The sequence below is a fragment of the Dasypus novemcinctus genome, chromosome 3 (genome assembly GCF_030445035.2).
Source record: "Dasypus novemcinctus isolate mDasNov1 chromosome 3, mDasNov1.1.hap2, whole genome shotgun sequence".
Lineage (NCBI taxonomy): Eukaryota > Metazoa > Chordata > Mammalia > Cingulata > Dasypodidae > Dasypus > Dasypus novemcinctus.
The window spans coordinates 165,142,231-165,170,182 of NC_080675.1; the positions used below are offsets into that span (position 1 = coordinate 165,142,231).

General features: G+C 46.0%; 1 long non-coding RNA gene across 1 annotated transcript; it reads right to left on the reverse strand.

Annotated features, from left to right (window-relative positions):
* Positions 1-323: 323 nt before the first annotated feature.
* LOC139438055 (uncharacterized) lies at positions 324-11,458 on the reverse strand. Its single transcript, XR_011647936.1, has 2 exons — positions 11,347-11,458; positions 324-577 (listed from the first exon to the last, which is right to left on the reverse strand). It is a non-coding gene; the product is annotated as an uncharacterized lncRNA (long non-coding RNA).
* Positions 11,459-27,952: the final 16,494 nt, after the last annotated feature.

The following is a 27,952-nucleotide window of genomic DNA, read 5'->3' on the forward strand; positions in this document are numbered from 1 at the left end:
GTTAGAATTTATTTTGTAAAATTCTGTGAGTCATTTTAGGAAAAAAACCCCAAGGTCATGTGGCTATATACTAATTGACCAGGAAGGGCAATCATAACATTATAATGAATGGAAAAAAAATGGAGTCACGGAGCATTATGATCCCATTATGATCTATTTGTTAAAAAATAGAAGCTTTATCAATATATATGCATAGAAGAATAATTGGAAAGATACCCAAAGAAATGTTAGCAGGGGTTTTCTAATAGATGATTTTTCTTTTTCTTTTAGTTCATCTGTGTTTTCCAACTTTCTACAATGAAATTGGATTGCTTGTGTGGTTAAAAAAAAAAAAAGGGTGAGGATGTACGCAGGTGCCCAGCCCAGGGAGGCTCCTGGGAAATTCTTGCTGCTCTGCTCGTCCTCTGGCCAGGTGAGTGAGGAGAAGTGCCATGGTCTCGTTGCTGGCTGCATAACTTGTGCCCTCAGAGGCATATTCTGGCTCCTGGATTGCTTTTCAGGCAAAGCCGCGGTCGTTGCATGTTCCCGAGGGCTGCCAGCCCCGTGGACTGGGTTTTTCAGTCTCTCCGTTCAGCAGCTGGGCGGAGAGAAGGCTGTCAGAGCTCAGGCAGTTGGGCCTGGCTAAGCAGGTTATATCTTTATTAGACACAAACCTAGGAAAAACCTTCAGCCTGGGGAAAGATTTCTATTTAGGGTCGGGAAAGTAGGCCACTTTTTCTAAGACCAGTGACCTACATTCCCTGTTATAGAAATTTAAGATGAAATAGCAGTTGTCACTGCTTCATGCAGGGCTGAAGCCCTGCCAAAGGGCAGGCAAGACAGCGGGAGATTTTTTTTTTTTTTTTTTTTTTTTTTATTTAATTTTTTTATTTTTTATTGACTTTGTAATAATATTACATTAAAAATATATATGTGAGGTCCCATTCAACCCCACCCCCCCACCCCCCCTCTCCCCCCCCCCCAACAACACTCGTTCCCATCATCATGACACATCCATTGGATTTGGTAAGTACATCTTTGGGCACCTCTGCACCTCATATACATTGGTTCACATCATGGCCCATACTCTCCTCTATTCCATCATGTAGGCCCTGTGAGGATTTACAATGTCCGGTGATTACCTCTGAAGCACCATCCAGGGCAGCTCCATGTCCCGAAGACGCCTCCACCTCTCATCTCTTCCTGCCTTTCCCCATACCCTTTGTCCATTATGTCCACTTTTCCCAATCCAATGCCACCTCTTCTATGTGGACACTGGATTGGTTGTGTCCATTGCACCTTTATGTCAAGAGGAGGCTCAGATTCCACCTGGATGCTGGATGCAATCCTCCCATTTTCAGTTGTAATCACTCTAGGCTCCATGGTGTGGTGGTTGTCCTTCACCTCCATCTTAGCTGAGTGTGGTAAGTCCAATAAATCAGATTGTAGGTGCTGGAGTCTGTTGAGGCTCAGGATCTGGCTATCACATTGTCAGTCCAGAGATTCAAATCCCCTAAATATATCTTAAACCCCAACATTAACTGCACCTCCAGCACATTAGCATGAAAGTCTTATGAAGGGAGATCCCATCTGAGTCCAGATTCATCACACATACACACCATTTCCAAAGAGGGGCCATCTGCCCTGGTAGTTAACCCCATCGGCCATGACCATAACTCCCATGGGTCTCTTTAGCCCTCAAAGGAACCAATATCTGGGGGTTGTATCTGCTTTATCTGTCTCTCTGACTCTGCTCAGTTGTGCATGAGGGCAAACCTTCTGCCAGCCTCCAGACTCTTTTTTAGAAACTCGTAGCCATATAAACTCATTTCTCCTTTCCATTTCCCCCTTACTTTAGGTCAAACAGCATTTTAAAGTCATGGTATTTTATGTAGACATGGATATTCTGCTGATCCGCATTGAACCTTCCGTATAAGGTCATTTTCCAGTTGCATCATCAGTTGGTAGTTGATAGTGGTCCCTCGTTGCCAGGGAGGCTCATCCCCGGGTGTCATGTCCCACGCTGGGGGGAAGGCATTGCATTTACATGCTGAGTTTGGCTTCGAGACTGGCCACATTTGAGTAACATGAAGGCTGACAGAAGGAAATTCCCAGGCACAAAGTTGCTCTAGGCCTTGTTATTATTTTGGGTTTATCAGCTCACAAGCATAGTCATTAGTATCAGGGGCTCACTGTTGAACCCTCACTCCCTCCCGGTCCCCACCACTGTACCTGGGAGACTGTCGCTGCTCCCCTAGGGACCACGACAGAGCACCACTGGCCGGGAACCCAGTACCCCCCCTACTGTGGTTTTTAATTGTTGCCACTATGAGTATATCCAAACATTACCATGCACCCTGGACATATGTTCTGTACAGCTCCCTGTCAGTCATATATCATCTGTCATTGGTATCCCATACCAGTATCCCTCCATTGCCATTGTTGAAACACTCTGTGATCCAGAACTCCCCGAAATTTGAAGCCCAATATAATGTCATGGTCCCTTACTAGGGAATGGCATATAGCGATGAGTTTAAAGGATAGATAAAGAACTTGGATAAAGTTAGATAAAGAACTTAGATAAAGAATGTTGACTTGAAAAAATTCCACATCCTATTTTTTTTTTTCCCCCCCCCCCCTAATTATTCAGCTTTTCTTCACAGGAGTCCTAGACCACAGCAATGTATATATATAATATACAGCACTCCCACACATCCACCAGAAAACCTTTTCCCTTCCACAGTGATACTCTTACGCCCTATTCATATCATATTTACTTAAAGTGATGTACAGAGTCTGAGACATTAGCTTTCTAACAAGGTGACATCTGTATTTACATTATGGTGCATACTTTAGGATACACAGTTCTTTACATTTTTAGTTATCCTATGTTTTACATTATGGTTTACATTATCAGTCTGTCATCTCCTATATGTTATGGTGTAATATTACATGTTTTATATCCATCCTTGTGTACTCTCAAGAAACTCCTCTCTTACCCCCCATTTACTTTGGTTCCACACATTTAACGTCCATTTTCCCTTCCACCTTAGTGCCCTCAGTGATAGCCAACCTCTGTTTCCTGAGGAACCACTTCCAGAGATAGATGGAATAGTGTTCAGGGCCTAACTTGCTCAACTGCCCCAATGCCCTGGGAGCCACCCTTTCTCTCGAGGGATACATTTCCCTCTATTGGATGGCATTAGTCCTCCCCAGGATGTGGGTCCACCCCCACTCTCACTACTTGGGTTTCTACCCCATGGTGTCACCCACTCTGGCAGAATGAGCATTTAGACATTCCCCAGGAGCCCGTCCTGCATCAGACCCTCCCCTCCGAGCATTCTAAACAGGTAACCCTCTTTATTATATTTTGATATGATTTTCTCGGCATTTTACTCTCCACCAACACCTGACCCTCTCCTGGTTCGTATGCTACCCCTCCCTCCCCCCACTTTTGGGCAACGTTACCCACCCGTCCCTCCCCAGCCACCCTCAAACCCGCAAAGCCCCAAGCAAAGGCAACCCCTTGCCCCCCTTTTATCTCTTCTTTGTGTTCATACTTACCACCATCTCGTCTTAAATTCCACCCCTGCAGACATCGGCTCATATCCTTCCTCCACCCTCCGATTTCCTGCAAGCCTATCGTTCAGTCTCTTGCTATCTAGGGCAGCTTGTTTATTTCATATCATTGAGGTCATGTAGTATTTGTCCTTCAATGTCTGGGTTGCTTCACTCAACATAAGGTTCTCGAGATTCATCCATGTTATCACATGTGTTTGTAGTGTGTTTGTTCTTACAGCCGAGTAGTATTCCATTGTGTGTATATACCACATTTTATTGATCCACTCGTCTGTTGATGGGCATTTGGGTTGATTCCAACTTTTGGCAATAGTGAACAATGCTGCTATGAACATTGGTGTACATATATTGGTTTGTGTTCTTGTTTTCAGTTCTGCTGGGTATATTCCCAGCAGTGGTATTGCTGGGTCATATGGCAAATCTATGGCTAGTTTTTTGAGAAACCGCCATACTGTTCTCCAGAATGGTTGGATCCTTCTGCATTCCCACCAGCAGTGGATGAGTGTTCCCCTTCCTTCACATCCTCTCCAGCACTTGTATTCTTCTGTTTTTTTCATAGCTGCCAATCTTATGGGTGTAAGATGGTATCTCATTGTGGTTTTGATTTGCATTTCCCTGATAGCTAGAGATTTGGAACATTTTTTCATGTGCTTTCTTGCCATTTGTATTTCTTCTTCGGAGAAGTGTCTGTTTAAGTCTTTTTCCCATTTTTTAAATGGATTGTTTATCTTTTTATTTTCAAGATGTAGGAGTTCTTTATATATGCAAGTTATAAGTTTCTTATCAGATATATGATTGCCAAATATTTTCTCCCACTGTGTGGGCTCCCTTTTTACTTTCTTGACAAACTCCTTTGAGGTGGAGAAGGCTTTAATTTTGAGGAAGTCCCATTTATCTATTAGTTCTTTTGCTGCTCGTGCTTTTGGTGAGATATTCATAAATCCATTACCTATTACAAGGTCCTGTAGATGTTTCCCTACACTGCTTTCTAAGGTTTTTATGGTCTTGGCTTTTATATTTAGGTCTTTGATCCATCTTGAGTTGATCTTTGTATAAGGTGTGAGATGGTAATCCTCTTTCATTCTTCTACATATGGCTATCCAGTTCTCCAGACACCATTTGTTGAATAGGCCACTCTCTCCCAGTTGAGAGGGTTTGGTGGCTTTATCGAATATTATGTGGTTGTATATGTGAGGTTCTATATCAGAGCTTTCAATTCGATTCCATTGGTCTATATGTCTCTCCTTATGCCAATACCATGCTGTTTTCACCACCGTAGCTTTATAGTATGTTTTGAAGTCAGGTAGTGTGATTCCTCCAATTTCGTTTTTCTTTTTCAGTATGTCTTTGGCTATTCGGGGTCTCTTTCCTTTCCAAATAAATTTCATAGTTAGTTTTTCTAATTCCTTAAAGAAGGCTGCATTGATTTTTATTGGGATTGCATTGAATGTGTAGATCAATTTTGGTAGGATAGACATCTTAATAATGTTCAGTCTTCCTATCCATGAACAAGGAATAGTCTTCCATTTATTTAGGTCTTCTTTGATTTCCTTGAACAATCTTGTATAGTTCTCAGTGTATAAGTTCTTTACCTCTTTAGTTAAATTTATTCCTAAGTATTTGATTTTTTTATTTACTATTGTGAATGGTATTTGTTTCTTGATTTCCTCCTGATCTTGCTCATTATTGGTGTACAGAAATGCTACTGATTTTTGCGCATTGATCTTATAACCTGCGACTTTACTAAACTCATTTATGAGTTCTAGAATCTTCGTTGTAGATCTCTCAGGGTTTTCTATGTATAGGATCATGTCATCTGCAAATAATGAAATTTTGATTTCTTCCTTTCCAATTTGAATGCCTTTTATTTCTGGTTCTTGCCTCAGTGCTCGAGCAAGTACTTCTAAGACAATGTTAAATAGGAGCGGCGACAGTGGGCATCCTTGTCTTGTTCCTGAGTTTAGAGGGAAGGAGTCTAGGATTTCTCCATTGTAAACAATATTGGCTTTAGGTTTTTCATATATACTCTTTATCATGTTCAAAAAATTTCCTTGTATTCCAATCATTTGGAGTGTTTTTATCAAGAAAGGGTGCTGTATTTTGTCAAATGCTTTTTCTGCATCAATAGATATAATCATGTGATTTTTTTCCTTCAATCTGTTTATATGGTGTATTACGTTGATTGATTTTCTTATGTTGAACCATCCTTGCATACCTGGGATGAATCCCACTTGGTCGTGGTGTATAATTCGTTTAATGTGTTGTTGAATACGATTAGCAAGTATTTTGTTAAGTATTTTTGCGTCTAGGTTCATTAGAGAAATTGGTCTGTAATTTTCCTTTCTTGTGATGTCTTTGTTTGGCTTTGGTACTAGGGTAATGTTGGCATCATAGAAGGAGTTGGGTAATGTTCTTTCTGTTTCGATGGTTTGGAATAGTTTCAGCAGGATTGGTGTCAGTTCTTTCCGGAATGTTTTATAGAATTCACCTGTGAAGCCATCTGGCCCTGGGCTCTTCTTAGTTGGGAGATTTTTAATAACTGATTCTATCTCTCTGCTTGTGATTGGTTTGTTAAGATCATCAATTTCTTCTTTTGTCAATATGGGCTGTTTATGTGTTTCTAGGAATTTGTCCATTTCCTCTAGATTGTCATTTTTGTTGGAATATAGTTTTTCAAAATATCCTCTTATGATAGTCTTTATTTCTGTGGGGTCAGTGGTGATATCGCCTTTCTCATTTCTTATTTTGTGTATTTGCATCTTCTCTCTTTTTTTCTTTGTTAGTGTTGCTAAAGGTTTGTCAATTTTGTTAATCTTCTCAAAAAACCAGCTCTTGGTCTTGTTTATCTGTTCAAGTGCTTTCTTATTTTCTATTTCATTTAGTTCTGCTCTTATCTTTGTTATTTCCTTCCTTCTTCTTCCTGTTGGGTTACTTTGTTGTTGTTTTTCTAATTCCTTCAAATGTGCAGTTAGTTCTTCAATTTTTGCTCTTTCTTCTTTTTTGATATATGAATTTATGGCTATAAACTTCCCTCTCAGTACTGCTTTTGCTGCATCCCATAAATTTTGGTATGTTGTGTTATCATTATCATTTGTTTCAAGGTAGTCATTGATTTCTTTTGAGATTTCCTCTTTGACCCACTGTTTTTCTAAGAGTGTGTTGTTTAATTTCCAAATCGTGGTGTGAAATCTGGGCTTCTTTCCCTTGCAAATCTCCAGCTTGACTCCACTGTGGTCAGAGATAATGTTTTGTATGATTTCAATCTTTCTGAATTCGTTCAGCCTTTCTTTGTGGCCTAGCATATGATCTATCTTGGAGAATGATCCATGTGCGCTTGAGAAAAATGTATATCCTGCTGTGTTTGGGTGTAGCGATCTATATATGTCTATTAGATCGAGCTCCTCTAATATACTATTCAGATGTTTTGTGTCTTTGGTGATTCTCTTTTGAGATGTTCTGTCCAGAATTGATAGTGGTGTATTAAAATCCCCCACTATAATTGTAGATGTATCTATTCTTTCACTTAGTTTTTCCAGCGTTTGCCTGACGTATTTAGAGGCACCCTTGTTAGGGGCATAGATATTTATGATTGTTCGATCTTCTTGACAGATTTTCCCTTTGACTAAAATGTAGTATCCTTCTTTGTCTCTCACAATTGTTTCACATTTAAAGTCTATTTTGTCTGATATTAATATAGCTACTCCTGCCTTTTTTTGGTTATTGTTAGCTTGTATGATTGTTTTCCAGCCTTTCACTTTCAATCTCCATGCGTCTCTGGGTCTAAGATGTGTCTCTTGTAGACAGCATATGGATGGGTCATATTTCCTTATCCAGTGTCCCAGTCTGAATCTTTTGATAGGTGAGTTTAATCCATTGACATTCAGTGTTATTACTATCAAGGAATTATTTGTGTTAGCCATATTTTGATTGGATTTGTGTTTGTCATATTTTGTTTGTATATTTTTTTTTGTCTTTTTTGTTGTTGTTGTTGGTCTTATACTCTCCTCCAACTTTGCCTTTCCTGTTTTTTCCTTTCTTCCTGCAGAACTCCCTTTAGAATTTCTTGAAGGGGAGGTTTCTTGTTGGTATACTCTTTCAGTTTCTGTTTGTCTGCGAATATTTTGAACTCTCCATCATGTTTGAATGCTAGTTTAGCTGGGTAGAGTATTCTTGGTTGGAAATTTTTTTCCTTTAGTACCTTGACTATATCATACCACTGTCTTCTTGCCTCCATGGTTTCAGAAGAGAAATCAGCACTTAATCTAATTGAGCTTCCCTTGTATGTGATGGTTTTCTTTTCTCTTGCTGCTTTTAGGATCTTCTCTTTGTCTTGAGCATTGGATAATTTGACAAGTATATGTCTTGGGGTGGGCCTGTTGGGGTTTATGACTTGTGGAGTGCGCTGTGCTTCTTGGATATGTACATCTGTCTCTTTCAGTAGATTTGGGAAGTTTTCAGTCATTATTTCCTGCAACACTCTTTCTGACCCCTTTCCCTTCTCTTCACCTTCTGGAATGCCTATAATACGTATGTTTGAGCGTTTTGCATTGTCATTCAGGTCCCTAAATCCTAATTGGATTTTTTCTATCTTCTTATTGACCCCTTCTACTATCTGTTTGATTTCTGATGTACTGTCTTCCACATCACTAATTCTCTGCTCTGTCTCTTCTAGTCTGCTGATATTTGCTGCAAGTGTATTTTTGATTTCTTGAACTGTGGTGTTCATTCCCATCATATCTGTTATGTTTTTGCGTATGTCTGCAATTTCCCCTCCAAGTGATGTCTTCATGTTGTTAACCTCTTTCATTACTGCATCAAATTTGTCAGTGATAAATGTTCTGAGATCTTTCATTGCTTGTGCCAAGTTTTGCTCCCCTTCGTGATTATTGGTTTGTTGATTGGATTCCGCCATGTTTTCCTGATTATTGGTTTGGTTCGTAGATTTTTGTTGCTTTCTGGTCATCTCTTTATTTTGACGAATTTAATCAGTTCCTTAGCTTCTTTGTCTGCTCTTGGAGGGTAATTAGTTGTTATTTTTGCACAGGTGTTATATCTTCTCTTTGTCACTTTTTTCTTCTTATTCTAGTTACTTGTTGTTGGTTAAGTTCACTTTAGAGGAAAGTATTAGTGTTGGGGAAAGGCAATTGTGTAAGCAAGGGAAAAGTGTAAAGTTGTATTGGTGATGTATGTTAATAAAGCAGGAATATGAGATCTGGAAGGATGGAGGTTAGATTCATGTAGATTGTATAGAGTTATAGCTGTAGGTAGAGTACCTTTTATGAAGTTGATGACTGAATTTGGGAGGAATATGGTATGAACTACACAGCTATTGTTTTCATGAGAGAGGGAAAAAGAAAAGAAAGGTAATAGTTTCAAGAGTGGATAATAGACAGAAAACAGAACAAAGGTATTAGAAATTAAGAGTTAGACACTTTGTGGATCAAAGAACGGGAGGTGGGGGGTGGAATATAGGAGAGACAGTAGATGATAGTGGATATCAAGATGCAGGGGAAGGGGGATAGTGTAGGTAGCCTAAATCAGTTCACACAGAAATGAGGCAGTGGAGGATGGGAAAACCCAGCAAATGTGAGGTGTTCCCTGTAGCACCTATTGTATACTTGAATTAAGGTAAAAATAAGTGGAAGATGAGGGACAAGAGGGAAAGAGAAAACCGAAAAAAAAAACAAAAACAAAAAAAAAAAAAAAAACTAATTATAATAGAGAAAAAAGAAAGGCAAGAAGAAAGGAAGAAAAAAAAGAGGATGGGCAAACGGTGGGGAACGGGTAGGGAGAAGAGAGATACAGGTACACACGTGTCACAATTGCAACACTATCTAAAACAACAACTTCCCCCCGCTTTGCCCTAAAACCCCCCCGTCTGTCTGCCCAAATGGGTCTGCAAGCACCTCCCTTCCCACAAACCCCCAATAGGCTGCCCAGGGCCCACGAACTCCCCAGTACTGCAGATGCTCAAAAAAAAAAAAAAAAAAAATTTAAGTAAAATTAAAAACAAACAAACAAACAAACAAACAAACAAACAAACAAAAAAAAAAAAACAAAAAAAAACAGAAACCCCTCCGCAGGCCCGGCTCCGCCCGCCGCGGAGGCTTGGACCGGCTCTGCCCGGCTCCTCACGCCGCCTTGGCCTGGCCTGGCTCCGCCCAGCTCCGCTCGCTACAGCGGCCCAGCCGGCTCCGGCATCCACCTCCCGCCACCGCGGCCTGGACCGGCCCTGCCCGGCTCCGTACCCGCCGCGGCCTGACCCGGGCCCGCCCGGCTCCAAACGCTACCGCGGCCCGCAGCCGGGGCCTGAACCGGCCCCGCCCGGCTCCAAGCGCTACCGCGGCCCGCAGCCGGGGCCTGCACCGGCCCCGCCCGGCTCCAAGCGCTACCGCGGCCCGCAGCCGGGCCCTGCACCGGCCCCGCCCGGCTCCAAGCGCTACCGCGGCCCGCAGCGGGGGCCTGCACCGGCCCCGCCCGGCTCCAAGCGCTACCGCGGCCCGCAGCCGGGCCCTGCACCGGCCCCGCCCGGCTCCAAGCGCTACCGCGGCCCGCAGCGGGGGCCTGCACCGGCCCCGCCCGGCTCCAAGCGCTACCGCGGCCCGCAGCGGGGGCCTGCACCGGCCCCGCCCGGCTCCAAGCGCTACCGCGGCCCGCAGCCGGGGCCTGCACCGGCCCCGCCCGGCTCCAAGCGCTACCGCGGCCCGCAGCCGGGGCCTGCACCGGCCCCGCCCGGCTCCAAGCGCTACCTCGGCCCGCAGCCGGGGCCTGCACCGGCCCCGCCCGGCTCCAAGCGCTACCGCGGCCCGCAGCCGGGGCCTGCACCGGCCCCGCCCGGCTCCAAGCGCTACCGCGGCCCGCAGCCGGGGCCTGCACCGGCCCCGCCCGGCTCCAAGCGCTACCGCGGCCCGCAGCCGGACCCTGCACCGGCCCCGCCCGGCTCCAAGCGCTACCGCGGCCCGCAGCCGGGGCCTGCACCGTCCCCGCCCGGCTCCAAGCGCTACCGCGGCCCGCAGCCGGGGCCTGCACCGGCCCCGCCCGGCTCCAAGCGCTACCTCGGCCCGCAGCCGGGGCCTGCACCGGCCCCGCCCGGCTCCAAGCGCTACCGCGGCCCGCAGCGGGGGCCTGCACCGGCCCCGCCCGGCTCCAAGCGCTACCGCGGCCCGCAGCGGGGGCCTGCACCGGCCCCGCCCGGCTCCAAGCGCTACCGCGGCCCGCAGCCGGGGCCTGCACCGGCCCCGCCCGGCTCCAAACGCTACCGCGGCCCGGCCCGGCCTGGCTCAGCCCCACCGAGCGGGGCTAGATGCCTCGTCTCCGCCTACCCAAGAAGGGAATCCTCTGCAGGTAGCTGGGATCTCCGTGTATATTTCACAGACGAATCCTCTCTGTTACCTTCCCTCCAAATCGATGTCCAGACACCTCCGGACCAGCAAAAATCCCGAAACAATCCGGTCCCAAAGAGTCTCCAACGCCGCCCAGCCGATTCCCTGCAGAAGACTCTAACAGGGATGTTCACTCAGCCGCCATCTTGCCCCCTCCTGGAGATTTTTAAAAAGCTTCTGTATTTGGAAAAAAAAAAAAATTTTTTTTTTTAAAACCAGGCTAACAACGTTTAATGATGGAATGCGTATCACAACTGTGCATTTGTTTTCCTGGAGGAGCAATGCTTGCCAACCAAAAGCCCCCTCGGGAGGTAAAAAAATCCATTCCCGCTCGGAGGCCTGGGAGAAAAACGAGGGCTGCTCAAGGCCCTGCCAGCCGCCGGCCAGGAGGGGTCCCGCGGCTCACCCTGGCTGCCAGCCATCTGCTTTTCGTTAGACTTGGGAGAAACTCCGCTTGATCTCATTGATCCGGGCTCTTCAGAAAGGACCCTGTGGAGCATGGAAGGTTAATAGGCTCTTGGGGCCTGGATTTCCATGAACCTTGGCTGGGGAGGGGTGACTGATTGTCTAGAGGAAGAAAGAGAAAATGACGGTCCCCTCCAGTGCTTCTGATCAGCCCTGGCGGCCCCGCCCCGGAGCCTGGAGAGTCAGCGCCAACATTTCCCTGGTTATAACCAGATGGAAAATGCCCAGGGCCTGTGACCATCTGATTCATCTTCAGTGCTCTCTTCTTGTTAAAACGCAGAGGCCAAGAGGTGGCCGAATCCATGTCCTTGGGGGGTACTGCTAATAGCCCCCCGTAGTCGGTTCTCCCCTCTTTCTGGGTCCGCTGGGCCTCGCGATTTTCCACGCAGCAGGAGCCGCCGGTGCGTGAGCATTTCAGCGCCAGCGAGGACCTGCGCGCCCCCGGCCCCCCTGCCCGGCTGCAGCAGCCCCCACCCCACCCCGCCGTGGAGAAGTCCGCGGCCCAAGAAGCCACAGCCTCTGTGGCCTGGGTCTCGGCGTGGGGGCCGCGTGGAGCGGAGCCCCCCACCCCGCCCCGGGCAGGCGGGTGGCCCCGCGGAGGGCGCCGAGCCGCGCGCTGGTTTGTGCCGCTGTCCTGCGCCCCGCGGCGCCGCAGCCACGCGAGCTTGGAAACCAGTTACAGTTTTTGTCAATCAGCCAAGAAACCCAAACGAAGCCCAAATCAACCGAAACAGAACCACCAACGAGTGCCTGAGCTAGGAGGCGCTTGCTGCCCGGGACGGAGCAGGGAAGGCCGCAAACATGGTCCCTGCTGTGGCGGAGCTCCCCTGGGGACACCGCGCTTTCCACGGTCGCTGGAGCCAATGGCCGCAATTGGTGGCGTAGAATCACAGATTTGCTCTCTCACGGTTTTGGAGGCCAGAAGTCTGAAGCCGAGGTGAATCCTTCTGGCCTCTTGCTGCTCCTGGTGGCTGTGGGCACTGCCGGGGCGGCCCGACCCCCTCCTCTGCCCTTTGTCACATGGCCTCCTCTCTGTGACTCAAGTCTCCCTCCGCCTCTCTCTTGCGAGGACACTTGTAATCGGATTTAGGGCCTGCCTGGAAAATCCAGGATGATCTCATCCAGAGCCTTAATTTAATTACATCTGCAAAGACCGTTTTTCCAAAGAAGCTTCTATCCACAGGTTCCAGGTAGACATATCTTTTGGGGCAGCCACCGTTCAGCTGTGACCTGGGCACTTTTTTAGTGCCATGAGGCGAAGCACTCTCTGGCCATTTATTTATGTATTCTCCCAATGTGACTCTGAGATCGGTCTTGTGCCCATTTTAAAGACAGGCAAAGCAAGGTGCAGGGTGTTCAGTATCCTGTCCAAAGTGAAAAGAGGGTAGGAGCCAGGAATTTTACCTAGGTCTTATTCCTAAACCAGAGGCATTTCCTTACTGCAAGGTATGTATATCCAACTAAATGTCATTTTCTCCAAACTACTATTGCTTAAAAGAGTCCTGAACTCTGCTTCTGAACCACTTTGCAAGCTACACAAGAAAAATCTGGCTGCTTGTATCGTTGTCACAATCCGTATGGTTGTGTTTTCAGGCAGCTTTATTTTCATATGATCCAGTCCCCAGATTAAATTCTGCTTGTGTGAACAGGCCCTGGCATTTGACCAGTCATAGCCTGTGGCTTCCTCAAAGGAAGAATTGCTCAGGAGCAGATATACTGGCTAAATCCTGCAGAAGGCTTTGCTTCCCAGAGGGGAGGCCCAGGGGGAGAGCAGCCCACGTGAAATGCCCCAGCACAGGGAAACCCCTCATCTACGTCCCAGGATATGGGAGACTTACAAGCGCAGCCCATTCGCCAGCCGGGGTGGGGGTGGGGGTGGGCGTGCAAGATGTCTTTCCTTTCCCATTGAGCTGTTCTCAATCCGAACCACGCAAAACTGGTTCCATTTCCAGCAGCCTTCTTCTGTCTCTTTGGCTCCCTTTTTTTTGCTAGAGGCCATGTGGGATTGGTTTAAAATAGTCGGGGGGCAATTGCTGAGCTTCTGGGGACTCAGACCAGAATTATGAAAAGCAGCTGTGATTTAACCAGTTGTGCCTGCAAAGCCTACCTGCATGCTTTTATGTGGGCCTTCGGTCATCTACTGCCAATAACATACTCTCTGATAAAAAGGAAGTATAGCAAAAATAAAGTCACAATGAGTACCAAGTACATGCTGGGAACTTTTCATAGACTACAGAATTTAATTTGCACAACACTGCTATGAGGTTGGTACTGTTATTACTGCCATTTCACAGATGGGAAGACCAAGGCACAGAGAGGTTGAGTACTATAACCAAGGGCACACAGTAAGTGTAATAGAGGCAGGATTTGAACTCAGAGCCCATGTGCTTCTCTGCTTTGCTAGGTTGACTCTCAGTTAAAGGGCATCTGGTAATCCCTCTCTCACTCCAATGTTCTTGCCATTGTCTATCCTCTGCTCCCCTTCTGCCTCCAAGAACTCTGCTCTCACTTAAAGACTTGCCAAGTAGTGAAGTAGATCTTTGTTCCATTTCAGTGGGCTCAGTCTGGACAAACCACTTTCCTACTAATATTGATCATGTTCTGTGGCAAAGGAATGGGGGGAACAGAAAGCCCCCTTCTAATTTCTGCTTTGTAGTTTTCTTGAAACTGAAAGGGTATTTCCACTGTAACCTCAGCCCCCAGGACATTGGGAACAGAGCAGATGTTTTCTCACTGGAGGAGTTTTTTATTGGGCATGAAGGAGCCTTTGGAACCCCTTTCCTTCCTTTGAAGCTCTGGGTTGAGCAGGATCCTGAGGCTTTGATCGATTTGTCATGTCTGCAGGGGATCTCGGCAGGATGAGAGGGGGCAGGTGTATGTGTTTGCCAATCCCAAACACAGGAGGTAAAGGGACTTTATTCCTATATTGGATGGTGAGGGAGACTACTATCTTCAAGCTAATTTTGCCTTAGCCTTAGTAGAGAAGGGAATGTACGTTTGGCGCATACAATACAAATTGGTAAGGAGGGAGTTCCTGTGTGAGATGGTTTTCCTTGTCTCCTGCCATCCTAATTACAATGTTCAATTGCTGGGGAGGCCCTGTTGCCATAGTGTAAGCGTAAATTTTCCTTCCGTCCAATTAAATGGCTGCAGATTCACAATGAATTGATTTTGATTTAATAAGATTTTATTATCTACTGTCTATCTCCATCAGTGTGATTTCTTAATGAAGGTATTCTGCACGTTGAGGTTTAATAGAAACACCGGTGAGGAGCTCAGCCCAGCTGTAGGCTTCCAGTGACTCCGGCCAGTGTCGCTGTGCCCAGCTCTTCTCAGCGCCGGTCTTGTCACCATCCTGTTTGCCTGGCCCACTTGTTGTAGTCCCCGGGAGTTCCTGGCTCCTTTGTTCACCAGGAAATTGAGTCTCCGGCCACCGTCTTCCCAGTGGAAACAGTCCCTTGTGAAGCTAGTTTGGGGAAACTTCCAGAACACAGCATACTTCAGTGTCCTGGAAGCAGGTTTCTTGGTGGGGTGGGTGGGCCAGGGTGGCTGTCTGTCGTTGGGGGCTCAGCGCCCCAGGCCTCACCACGTGCCGCCCCTAACAGATTCCAGGTGTTTCCACTTTGCTAACAGCGGGCTTCAGCGCAGCACCAGCGCCCCCCGGAGGCCTGCGCAGGCGCCTACATTTTTTAAAGCTCCAACCCCTGGGTCTGTCTTCTGTTTCCTGCTTTGGCTCCCTTTCTGCTCAAAGAATCTTGGCAAAAAGTCTGAAATTAGTGATGATTTTCTCCCAGCCTTCCTTTGCTCTATCGTATTTGGTCTGCGTGGAAGCTCTCCAAAAGTCTTCTACGGTGAATTTTCAGTTTCTAAACATCTCCAACGACTCAGAGCAGCCCGGGCGATTTATATTCGTTTCAACACTCATTTTAATTCTCTCAGCGAGTCTCAAGGCTCTTTTAAAAGTGAGTGAAACGGAGGCTCAGGGAAATTGAGTGACTTGTGTCGGATTCCTTTGTGGTGAGAACCTGGATTCGACTCAGGTCCTAAGCCCATCTGTAGAGGGGCTTCCCGCCAGGGGCTCCCACCAGCCCCGTCCCCCTCCAGCCTCTGCCTTCACCTGGCTGTATTTTCCTAACCGTTGTCTTTTGTTCTCGTCGATTACTTCCCCGGATGGCAGAGTGAGGCCTTTTTAAAACACCGGTGTGATCACATCCCCCCTTGGCATAAGCTTGCCCACGGCTGCCCATTGCCTTGCTGGCCGGGCCCAGTTCCTTCGTCTGGCCTCTGGACCTGCCCTGCCCCTACCCCTCCATCGTATTTTCTACATCCCACGCCCACCGATTACACCCACAGGAACCCTGCAGCGTGTACCCGACTCTTCCACTGTCATTCCTTTGCCTGCAATAATCTCTCTTGTCCTCGATGAGCACATTTCTGCCCCTCCTTGAAGGTCCAGCTGGAGTCACTCATGGAGGAGGCCAGCCTCATAGCAGCTGTCCCATCGCCCTGAGCCCCGGCCAGGTGGGACTGCCCTTTCAGCGGGACAGCCGGGCCCCTGCCTCCTCCCGCCAGGCCCCTGCCCATGCAGGGCCCGGACCTCCTCGTCCAGCCCTGGCTCTGGGCGTCAGGGCCCAGGAATTAGCCGCCGAGCCGGCCTCCAGCCTGCTCCACGGCCTGAGCCCTGAGGTCAGGGGCGGCGAGGGGAGGCCCCTTTCAGGGAGGGCATAGGGCCTGGGATGCACGGGGGCATGTGAGGTCTCTTGGGACGTCTCATTAGGCAGGGTGGGAACAGAAAAGGAGACACACTGGGGTGGGGGCACCCCTTTCCTGAGCATGACAAACATTACACGCAGCCTACAGCTGCCACTCTGCTTCTTTCCTTTTCTTCGGAAGAGGCTGCTGACCCTTGAGGTGGAGCCCTTTATTGGAGACTACCCTGGAAGACTTTTGGAGGTCAGGCCGGGCACATGCAGCCAAGGCTGGGAGTTCGGTTTTGGTTGAGAAAGAGTTAAGTCTAGGGACTGGAAGGCCAGTCCTGGGGGGGTGAGGGGGTAGTGGTCAGAAGCAGGGTCAAGTACAGTGCCTTTACGACTAGGCCAGCCCCTAGTTCAGAAAGGAGGTGGCAAGGGCCCAGCAGCGCTATGCCAGGGAAGTTCACTGCCTTTGCTATCTTTGCTGGCTTCCCCAGCAAGAACCAGTGTATCCCTGGTTTTATAGTGCACTAGAGTGGGAAGCTTCCCAAGCCAGCCCCACTTCAGGGACTGCCCCAGCTGGATGAGCAGAGCTATAGGATACAAGATAGGCTCCGAGGCTACAGATTGTGATAAGATGCAACCAATAAAGGCTTTTTAGCAAACTGATGACAAGCCAGCACCCCCACTCCTGTCCCTGAACTCCAGTGCTCAGAGGAGCCCAGGACTTGAGCTATAGTGCACTATAAAGGGCCGCAGCAAGCTGGAATTTTCAAGAGTCAGGCAAGCAGGGGTCTGGACATGTTGCCATTGAAGGAGCTGGACAAGTTTGAAGAGACTACTCAGGGGGCAAGCTAATTATCTTCCAATCAATGTCATATATAATTCATACGGTGAACTACTGTGTAAATAACTGGGGAAAGAGCCCACAGCGGCCTGTGAATTGAAAGACGCAAGATGCAGAGCAGCATGCTTCATACGTTCTCATATTTTATTGAAAATGTTAACAAAGATATAAACTTCGGTGCGTGTGCTCGTGTGTGTATAAACATATTGGATGAAATGTCCCAGAGCCAGGGCAGTTTACGAAGTTCAGTTTTTCAGAGTACCAACGTGAATTTACAACCAAACTCGACTTAGAGCAGGGGGCTCCGCTGTCTGGGACGGGGGAGAGCTTGGAATCATGGCCGCGCAGGCCCTCGACCTTGATCTTCTGGGGGACACATCAGTTAGCTGAGGGTTCTCGCCCGGACAACCTCCCCACGGGGTGGCATCGGGCTGCAGCGGGACAGCGCAGTGCCGCATGGAGGGCTGCGTGTGGAGGGGCGGCCTGCACAGCGGATCGGGGCGTGGGGAGGGCAGGGCCAGGCCTGGCGATGGCACCTGCCCCCGCGTGGCGCTCTGTGCTTGGGTGGACTGCGCAGGCTGACTGCAGGGGCTTCTCCTGCAGAGCCGTGGCAGAGGAGCGGCCTCGGCGCCTGTGGGCCTGCGCCCGTGTCTGCAGAGGAGCCGGCTCTCGCCCCCCGTAACCACTGACCTCTGGGGGTGACTGAGAGCTGCCGGGTCTCTTTCCACCACTCTTGGTGCTCAGGGAATCGATGGTTATTGGTGACGTTGGGGTGGAGGAGCCCACCCTCTCCTCCTTTCCGGTGTGGTGCATTTGGGTGAGACTTCTGCTGCAGAAAGCTGGAATCCAGGCGAAGGCACAGATCCCCTATATTCAGGGTTACCCCTAAACTCAAGGGCGAGTCTTCGGACCCGTCACCCCGGCAAGGGGGAGGGGTACACACTCCTACCCTTCTTTTTCCCGTCATTGACCAAATGCTTGTCTGGTAGGCACGAGTGGTGTTTCATTGTTGCTTTTTTTGAGGGACCAGAGCCAAGTACTGAACCCAGGACCTTGCATGTGGGAAGCCGGCACTGAACCACGGAGCCACATCGGCTCCCCTGAGTTGTTGTTTTCGTTAGTTTGCTTGTTGTTTGTTTTTTTGTTTTTAGGAGGCATCAGGGGCTGAGCATAGGTCCTCCCATGTGGGAAGCAGGAGCTCAATCGCTTAAGCCACATCCATTCTCTTGTTGTCGTTTTAATTTGAATTTCCCTTTTTTCTAAAGAAATTGACGTCTTCTCATGTTTATTAGCCAGTCAGATTTCTCCGGTAAAGTGCCTGTTCAGCGGTTTTACTTATTTTTTTCTATTGGGTTGTCTTTTTCTTATTGAATACACACACATGCACACATATAATTAGTTTCTGTCTTGACTTTTTGCTTTCATTTTGATGTCTTTTGAAGAATCTTAATAGTGAAGTGTTTAATCTTTTTTCTTTGTGGTTTGTGTTTTTGAAGTCTTGTACAAAACAATCAGTCCTTACTCTCAAAGTCTTTATGATCTTTTTTCTATAGGGTATTCTTAATTTAAAATTTTGCTTTTCACCTTTAAGCGTTTAATCTACCTGGAACCGATTTTTGTGTCAGATGATGTGAGGTTAGGGCTTGATTTCATTTGTTTCTACATAAATAACCAATTATCCCAGACCATTTATTGATCAGTCTTCTGTGGTAGATTGAATTATGTAGCACAACACAGACATATTCTTAATCTGCACCTGCAGCCATTGCAAATAGGACCTTTGGAAGATGTTAGTTTTTAGTTAAGGTGTGGCCATCTGAAGCAGGCTGGGCCTTTACCCGGGTTACTGGAGGCCTTTTAAAAAGAACATGGGGGAAGCGGACTTGGCCCAGTGGTTAGGGCATCCGTCTACCACATGGGAGGTCCGCGGTTCAAACCCCGGTCCTCCTTGACCCGTGTGGAGTTGGCCCATGCTCAGTGCTGATGTGCGCAAGGAGTGCCCTGCCACGCAGGGGTGTTCCCCGCGTAGGGGAGCCCCACATGTAAGGAGTGCACCCCGAAAGGAGAGCCGCCCAGCACGAAAGAAAGTGCAGCCTACCCAGGAGTGGTGCTGCACTGAAAGAGAGCTGATGCAGCAAGATGATGCAACAAAAAGAAACACAGGTTCCTGGCGCTACTGATAAGGATAGAAGCAGTCATAGAAGAACACAGCAAATAGACACAGAGAGCAAAATACTGGGGGGTGGGGGGGTGCAGGGGTGGTGAAATGAAATAAATAAATAAATCTTAAAAAATAAAAATAAAAAGAACATGGAAGTCACAGAAGTCAGAAAAGAGAGGATATTGCCATGTAGTGGGAGCCAAGAAACCCCAAAGATTGCTGGCAGCCAGTCCCAGAAGGTACAGACTCCAGGAGAAAGTGAGCCTGAGCCAATACATTTCTATTCTTAATCCAAAACCAGTTTGTGGCATTTGTAGTAGTGTGTGTTTTATGCAAACGAAGACATCCCCCTTTCCCAGCGACATGCCAGCCCTGTCATAAATCAATTTTCCATGTATGAGAAGATTTATTTCTGGCTCTCTATTCTATTTCACTGGTCGATTTGTTCATTCTGTGCCAATCCCATATTGCCTTCATTACTCTTTTTCTTATCTACTAAAGCAAATCACTCCAACTTGTTCTGTTTCAGAAGTGTCCAGGTTATTCTTGACATAAACACACACACATACACAAACCCATATATATGTATGTGTATATGTATATAATATATTAGCTATATTAGATAATATATTAGAATCAGCTTAGCAAGGTCTTTTTAAAAACTCTTAGAATTTTGATTGGAATTTTTTAGTTCTATGGGTTAATTTGGAGAATAATTGACCATAATATTATATTAAGTCTTCCAATCCATTAATATTGGTTATCTCTTCATCTATGTAGTTATGCTTTAATGAATTTCAATAAAGTCCTTGCACAATTTTTATTAAATTTGTTCTTAGATGTTCTCTCTATTGTTATATGCTGGTTTAAATGATGTACTATTTTAAATTGTATCTTTGAACAATTATATTTTTGAATAGATTTTTGTTAGCATATGGAAATAGAAATATTCTTATATTTTTGTTTTGAATCTGGCAACCTTCTAAAACATCTCTAATATTCTAGTAGATGAGTTTTCTACGTACTTAATACTGTAACTTACAATGACAGCTTTGTTTCTTTCTTTCCAAATCTTCTTTATTTTCTTTCTTTCTCCTCCCTCCCTCTTACCCTCTCTACCTCTTTTCCTGCTTCTCTCTCTCTCTCTTTTTTCTTTCTTTTAAATTTACTGTCCTGTATAGGACCTCCAGGACAATTTTTGTTTTTTTTATCTGTTTTCCTTGAGGCCTTAAGAGCAGAGGATTGAGTTAAATATCCTCCTCAGATCATGGTGCATTATCATAATTAATTCATGCAAGACCCCTCTTTTAAATCATTCATTTATTTCTCCTTTCACTCTCTACTTGCACTCCTACCCGCCGCCCACCCCAGGCAACCATATATGTTTTTTAATGTATTTACTTATTTATTTCCCTCCTCCCCCCACCCTGCTCTTTTTACTGTGTCCATTCGCTGTGTGATCTTCTGTATCTATTTCTCTTTTTTGTGTTCTCTTCTTGTGTTTTTCCTCCTCTAGGATTGTTCTTCATTGATTCCTAATAAATTTGAGCATCTCTTCATATGCTCTTTAGTTTATGGCTTTCTCTTTTGTAAAATACTTATTTGTATATTTTGATTGTTTTTCTATTGAGTTTCTGTCTTTTTTGTCTTGATTTGTATAAATTCCTGGTATATTGTAAATATTATTCCCTTGTTGATTTTAGTTACTGCAGATACCTTCTTCTAGTTTGTCTGCTTTCTATTATATGTGTACATGGTATCCTCGTTGAACAGAAATCCTTGTTTGGGATGTAATCAGTTTTATTCATATCTTCGCCGTATGATTTTTGTTTTTGAAAATTTGTTTTAAAAAGTCCTTCTTTGCCCCTTGATCACAAAGATGTTCTCATGCATTTTCTTTGATTAATTTTATATTCATAGTATTTATATGTGTGTGTGTGCATATGTTTGTGTGTTATATGTGTTACTCTGAGCTTCCCATTCTCTTCCATTGGTCCAGTTATCTATGCTTTCTCTCCTATAAATTGTTTTTATAGATATGTTAATATGACTTTGCAAATTGTCCTACTATATGACCCTTTCTGTACTCTACTCTTTAAAGACTGTTCTTTGCTAAGTCATGAAACATTCTTCTCTATATATTTTAAAGTATGTTTATTGAATTTCTTGAAAAATCCAACAGAATTTTAAATACATTGGGTTTATATATCAATTTGGGCCAAATGTATATCCTCATAATAAGGTACGCCATCCAAGGGAATGAAATGTGATGTCTCTCCATTTATTTAGGTCCTTTTTAATGTTCTTTATTGGATTTTAACATTTTACATAGATGTCTTATATATTCTTAGTGATGCTTTTTCCCAGATACTTTATAGTTGTATTGTTTTGGGGAATTATGCCCTATTTTTGTTATATTTTCTGTATGGTTAAAAGAGTCATGTGGAATCCAACTGATGAGTCTTGTAGGTTAAATCTCTTTACTGAGCTCTAATTAGATGTATTGTCACTCTAGTTTCTCTGTTTCTAGTCTGTCTGTGTAGACTTTAGTCCCTATGCTTCTTAATCTTTCTTCCATAGTTTCCATCTCTTTCTCCCTGTGCTGCATTTTGGATAATTTATTCAGCTCTAACTTCCAGTTAATTAATTCTCTCTTCAGCTGTATCTAGCCTTGTGCTCCATACCTCCAGTGCATTTTTAGAAGAAATTTCCCCATTATTTTTTTAAAGGTGGGTTTATTGAAATATAATTTACAGAGAATAAATCCACCATTTAATTGTACAGTTTGATACATTTTGACAAAATTATATAATAATGTATCCACCACCACAATCATAATCTAGATTCCTACCCCCCCAACATGTCCTCATGACCCTTCACAAGCAATTTCCTCAATTATTTTTCATTTCTAGAAGTTGTATTTAGTCCTTTTCCAAATCTGCTTAGTCATTTTTAGGTACTTCTGCTTTGTATCCATCTCTGTTTTACTTTTAGAAAACTTATCAAACATTAGAAACATATTTTGAGTCTGATAATCCCAGTACCTACAGTGTTTGCAGGTCTCATTCTGCTATTTTTTTTTTTTAACTGAGCTTACCCCCACTTTCAGTATCCTTGGTGTCGATCTGTCCAACCACCTTAGGCCCTGTCTGGCTTGGGCTCTGAACCTCTCTGGGAGGGGTGCTTATCATGCCTTAACTGAGGTGGAGACACAGGAAGGAGGGCTACTGATGACCTAGATCCATGGGACTGGACTTAGGGAAGACGGGGTGCATTGCTGATGACTCACATTGTGGCTAGAGGGGAGGACCACATTTCTGAGGCAGGAAGAAGAAGATGGGAGAAGTAGGAGAAACATTAGATTGCTCCCAAAGCAGGAGGGGAGATTAGCAAGGATCACCAAATGCCAAGGAGACATCAGGGACGAGGGGCCAAGTGAGACCACAGGTTTCAGGGGTGATCTTGGAGCCTGGAAGCATTTTGAGGGAAGCCTGGGGCAAATGAAAGAGTGGTAGGTGAAGGGTTCTGCAAGGTCAAGCACTCCTTCAGGGCATCTGACTGCCAAAGATTTGGGGCAGAAGTGAAAGTAAACTCTTGGGACTAGCTAAGGTTGGTTTGTTTAACAATGGCACATCTGAAATGCTGGGAAGGGGTTGAGGTTCTGGAGCTCAGGAGGATGGAATCAACAATTCTTGCCCAAAAAAGACTCCTCTGAGGATGCTCCCAGGGCTTCTGGGTGTAGCTGTGTGGGTTGTTCACTTTATAGCATTTGTATAAGCTGAGAGATAGATGTAAGCAGAGATGGCTGGGGTGAAGCTTCAGGCTCCGTGTGACTGTTTAGTTGTATATCCAAGGGCAGCCCTTGTGACCCTAAACTGACCTTGCCCAGCTCTTCAGCTTAAAATCATGAGCAAATAGTCCAGGAGAACAGTGCAAGGCTGGTGGGAGGGACTTTCTAATTGGAGGCCCAGGAGAGAGAAATGGGGTGCTTTCTAAGTGTCAGTCCCTTGGGCAACCTTGGCTGTGTCATCCTGAACTTACGTAAGATGGGGGCAATAATGCCAGCCACTTGGGGTGGGTGGGAACGGATGTGACGCCAACGCCCCCCACTGTGTAGTCACCTGCTGCATAGGCAGACCTCAAAATGGAGGGAGTGGTGTTTTTTCTCCCTTCCCTCCTGCACAGGGGTAAGTGGAATGAGCAGAACCCGAAAGAAAGGGAAAACTCCTTCACCTTGTGAGGACCACTGCCTTGGGCTGGCGGTGCAGCTGCCTGCCCCCCACATTGTTCCTCCACAGCTGCTGCTGCCACTTTCTCCATCAACCAGCCTCCAGAGGGTGCCCCAGGCCAGACCTGGTGCAGCCGGGTCCACGGCTCGCCTTCACTCCCTGCCCTGGGCCTCCACTGAGCCACGCCCTGGAAAGGAAGAGCGCTGAGTGGTGGTCGACATGGGGAAGAAGTGGATGCTCCACCGCTTCCTCAGTGCGTGGACTGCCTCCTCCTTGGGGAAGAACGAACATGCCTGCCTCCCTGCTGGGGAGTGGATGAACTGTGCCCACGATGTAGGAGAACCTGGCATGACCTTGGCCAACATCGCTGATGTGCTACTAATAACCAGCTTTGGTCGAGCATTCATCCCATTCGAAATTCCTTACATTGGATTATTTCACTTAGGCCTCCCTTCCTTAGAGCTAAGTACTATCTATTAACCCATTTTATAGATGAGAAAGGTGAAGCTCAGAGAGGGTAACTAGCTCACTCCAGGTCACAGAGCTGGAGGAGAAAAATCAAGCAGATAGTTTGAATTCGGCCTATCAACCTGCATGAGTCTGACATGAGATTACAAACACTCAGAAGAGATGAATTTTCTCCTCTACTCATCACAAACGTTTAAGACAGATAATTTCCCAGGCAGTCCTTGGAGAGGTGAGTTTATTTCTAGCCCACTCTTATCCTGAAGGTACAGGTGTTCAGATTTTGTCGGAGGTCTCTTATTACACTTCCCACTTTGAGTGGTCTCTGGGCTTTGCTATTCCATAAGGGAAGACAGGAAGAAAGTGGAATTGGACAGACAACCAACATGGTCTAGATTAATGAATGTAAACATATCTCAAGATGGGGAAAAACAAGGGCAAAGGAACAAGAGGAAAATCCTTACAGGTTTACTGGAAGACACGATGTGAGCTGACTGAGGATTATACAACTATTACTGCCTTAGGAGTTACACATTTTCTCCTTCTAGAAAGGGTCCTTGGGTTCTCTCTAGCACACCTGTAGAGATCAACTAGTAAAGAATTTAATCCACCCATCCCCCCCACCCCAATATTACTAGTGTTGTAAGGTAGAAATTAACACCCTCCAACTCAGATGTGAAAAAGATATTTGGGAGTGTTCGTTAATGCAGGGATTGAGGACGCCTCCCCTGTAACGATGCTCTGTAAGCATTCTTGGATTTATTTCTTCCCTGCTTGTTGATAAACTCATTAGGATAAATTGCTAGAAGCGGAATTGCAGAGTCAAATGTATGCTGATTTTAAATTTTGATAAGTACTGCCTAATTTTTCTTTAGCTACCCTCTCATCTGCAGAGTATGGGAGCTCCTTTTCCTCGATACGGCCAACGCGGGATATAATTGATTTCCCGCCCCTAATTTTTGTCCAGCCTCTTGTCACAGTGTTCATAGGTTAGTTTGAACTCTCTTCTATAAATATCCAAACAGATTCCATGTTCGAAACTCTGCTGGGCCCAGATGTTCTCTCTGGCCTCGCCATCTTCTTGAGACGGTGTCTGGCACAGGGGAGAGTGTATGTGACGTCAAGGCAGTGAGGAGGGGGCTGGTTCACAGAGGGGGCCTTTTGCTATCCTCTGGATTCTTGCTGACTCCCTGGAGAGGACCTCGTCCTACTTGCTGCTTATATCTAGGGAAGGTGGGGCCTGCTAGAACCCCGCACCCCTGTTGTCTAGGCCCTGCCTAGTCTCTCGCTGGCCTTGCAGACCCTGAGTCCCAGCCACCCTTTCCATCTGCCACCCAGTGTGGGCCCCCGCCCTCTGCAGCTCCGTCTTCCATAGGCTCAGCTTGGCCTCATCACTGTAGCCTCATGCCAGCCTGTCTACTCCCAGCACTCAACCCCTGCCATGCCCTGCATTCTCCATTGGTGAGAGATGTGCAGATTCAGGCAGCTCGCCCACCAGAGAAAGGCCTCAGAGGGTCCCAGCGCATGTACACTGAGACAAGGCGAGAAAACTGCCCAGCACAGCAAACTGCAGGTGCACAAAAGATGTCGGTTTTCCTTCCCTTCTCTGTCTGCAGTAGGCGACCACTTCTCTGGTTCTAGTCCTCATGCTAAGACAACGTGCTGACACAGTGGATTAAAGAAGACAAGGAACTGCACAGAGAACCCCTACTATGTTGTGATGGATATATGTCTCCAGAATATATTTCTTTGTGGGGGTTCTTTGTTGGGGTAGGGGGAACCTCCTTTCTGCTCTCTTTGTGTTTCCAAGTGGTGGGACCTCCTTTAGAGTGACACCGCAGCCTTTTTCTTATGTGCACTTAGTCCTCTGTAGAGGAGGATTTATCGTGGGAGAAGAAGCTCGGCCTGCAAACTCAGCACCTCCTCCTTCCTGGGATATGCAGAGTCCCCTTCTGCCTTGGGACTCCCTGTTGTGAGTTTAACAAGGACAGGATCTGTTCCTGTTGAGGAGGCCATGTTGGTCTAGAGGGCTTCTCTGTTAGAAAGCCCGTGTGTGTGTGTCCTGTATTTGCTTTAATCCCCTATGGAGGGTCATTAAATTGTTCCCATGTTTACTATTAAAACATAATGATCTGTAAATGTGCGTGTACATATTTCTTTTCTGCTTGTCTGAAAAACTCTTTAGGATAAATTACTAGAAGCAGAATTGCTGGGTTAAAAGTATACTGGTTTTAAATTTGGAGAGGTATTACCTAATTTTAGTTCAGTTACTCTCTCATCAGCAGAGTGTGGGAGTTTCTTTTCCTCCATAGCCTAGCTAACACTGGTTATAATTAATTTTTGTGAAATCTTTGCTCATCTGCTGGTTGAAATATTGTTTTAATTTCCAACCGTTTTATTACCAGTGAGGCTGAATATCTTTTAAAATTTATTTTTCCTCTTTAATTCGCTTGTGCATGTTCTGGCAAACTTTTTTATTAGGGTCGTTTTCCTCCTTTGGACTTGTAAGAGTTGTTTTGATCTCAGCCCTTTGTGGATGACAGATTAGGGTTGGGAGCTTGGGTTTTCTGGATGTCACTTTGGACGAGGTGATTTAAATTCTTTGTTGCCACTTCCTCATGTCTACATTAGTTCATATTTCATAGGCATGAGCTATCACTTCTTTTTTCTCACACTTCCCACCTCAGCTACAACCTTCCAGGGATAACTGGAAGAGCAGCCCAGAGAGGACTAGGCGATTTTACCTCATAAGGAAGTATCTGGAGAGAGCAGTAATTGTAAACAGGGGAGAACAGAAATCGCTTTAGAGATGGATGTAGGGAGAAAAGATTGGGGCAGCTGCTATCTTCTGTGGGACAGGCAGAAATAGATGGGCTAAACTTGGGTGTGTGTATGTGCATGGGTATTTAAAGGAAGATTTTTCTGGGTGTTGTAACCCTCTCTTTGCAGACTCTGGCTCCGTCCCCTGGAGCTATTTAGTAAATGCTGTTCTTTTTCTGAACTTTGACTCAGTATTTCTTTAGCAGGTGCCTCTGCGTTGCACTGGCTTTAAGGAGAGCAGGAAGCCTCTGTGAGGTACATAATGCAAATATTTCCCCCAATCTGTCAGCAGTTTTTAAACCAAGTTTATGACATTTTTGCTCTTTAGAAAAGATTATTTTAATGTTAAATATTTAAAAATAAAATCGATTAAGCTTGTATCAGGTAGGATGCATATTGCCTCAGATAAAAGAAGACCCAATGGAAAAGGCTTAGACAGGAAGCAAATACATCAGTTCACCTGAAAGGAAGTCTAGTGGCAGACCCCAGATCAAAAACTCAGATCTTTCCCTCTTTCTGCTCCAACGTTCTGAGTATCAGCGACACCTAGGATGGCTGCCAGTAGCAGCCAGGGCTTCATCTTCCCTTGGCCACATTTGGGGGAAAGAGAGAGCAAATGTCTCTGGTTTACCCTGTGGTTCTCTTTGAAGAGAAGGAAGTTTTCTTCCAAAAAACTTCCATCAAACATCTCACCATGTTTCAAATGGTGGAGGCATCCTATCCCAGAAGCCATGATTGGCCAAAAGGGGGAGTTTCCTGTTGTTGGCTAAGATCTGAGAGTCTCAAAGTGTGACCCCCAGACCTATGGCATCAGCATTCTTTTGACATGCAAGTTCTCAGGGCCCCAACCCAGAAACTCTGGGAAGAGAGCTCAGCACTATGTGTTTTAACAAGTCCTCTAGGTGATGCTGATATTTCTCTTGTGTTTTGAGACCCACTGGCTCAGGGTCCACCCCTGGATCTGGGCTTGTTTGTGTCCCTTGAGTCACCTAGGGTTCTTAAGGGAGGGAAGGACACCTGAACAAGCTGGAAAGGAGAAATAGATGCTGGAGAGGTTCCAGCAAGGCCCACCCTGTACAACAAGTGGTCCAGAATTCAAAGCCCCAGTAATATTTTAAATATAACTTTTTAATTGAAAAATTAATACATGCATATAGCAAAAATTTCAAATCATAGACAGAGTCTAGGAGGACATCTGATGTTCATAATTCTATACTTGCTTTGTCCATTTAATATATAAAGATTGTTTTACATCAATACTTGCAAACTTTCCTCTTTGTACATATTATTCCCTTTCATGAATGCTCCATAGTTTATTCAGTCAGTCTTCCACT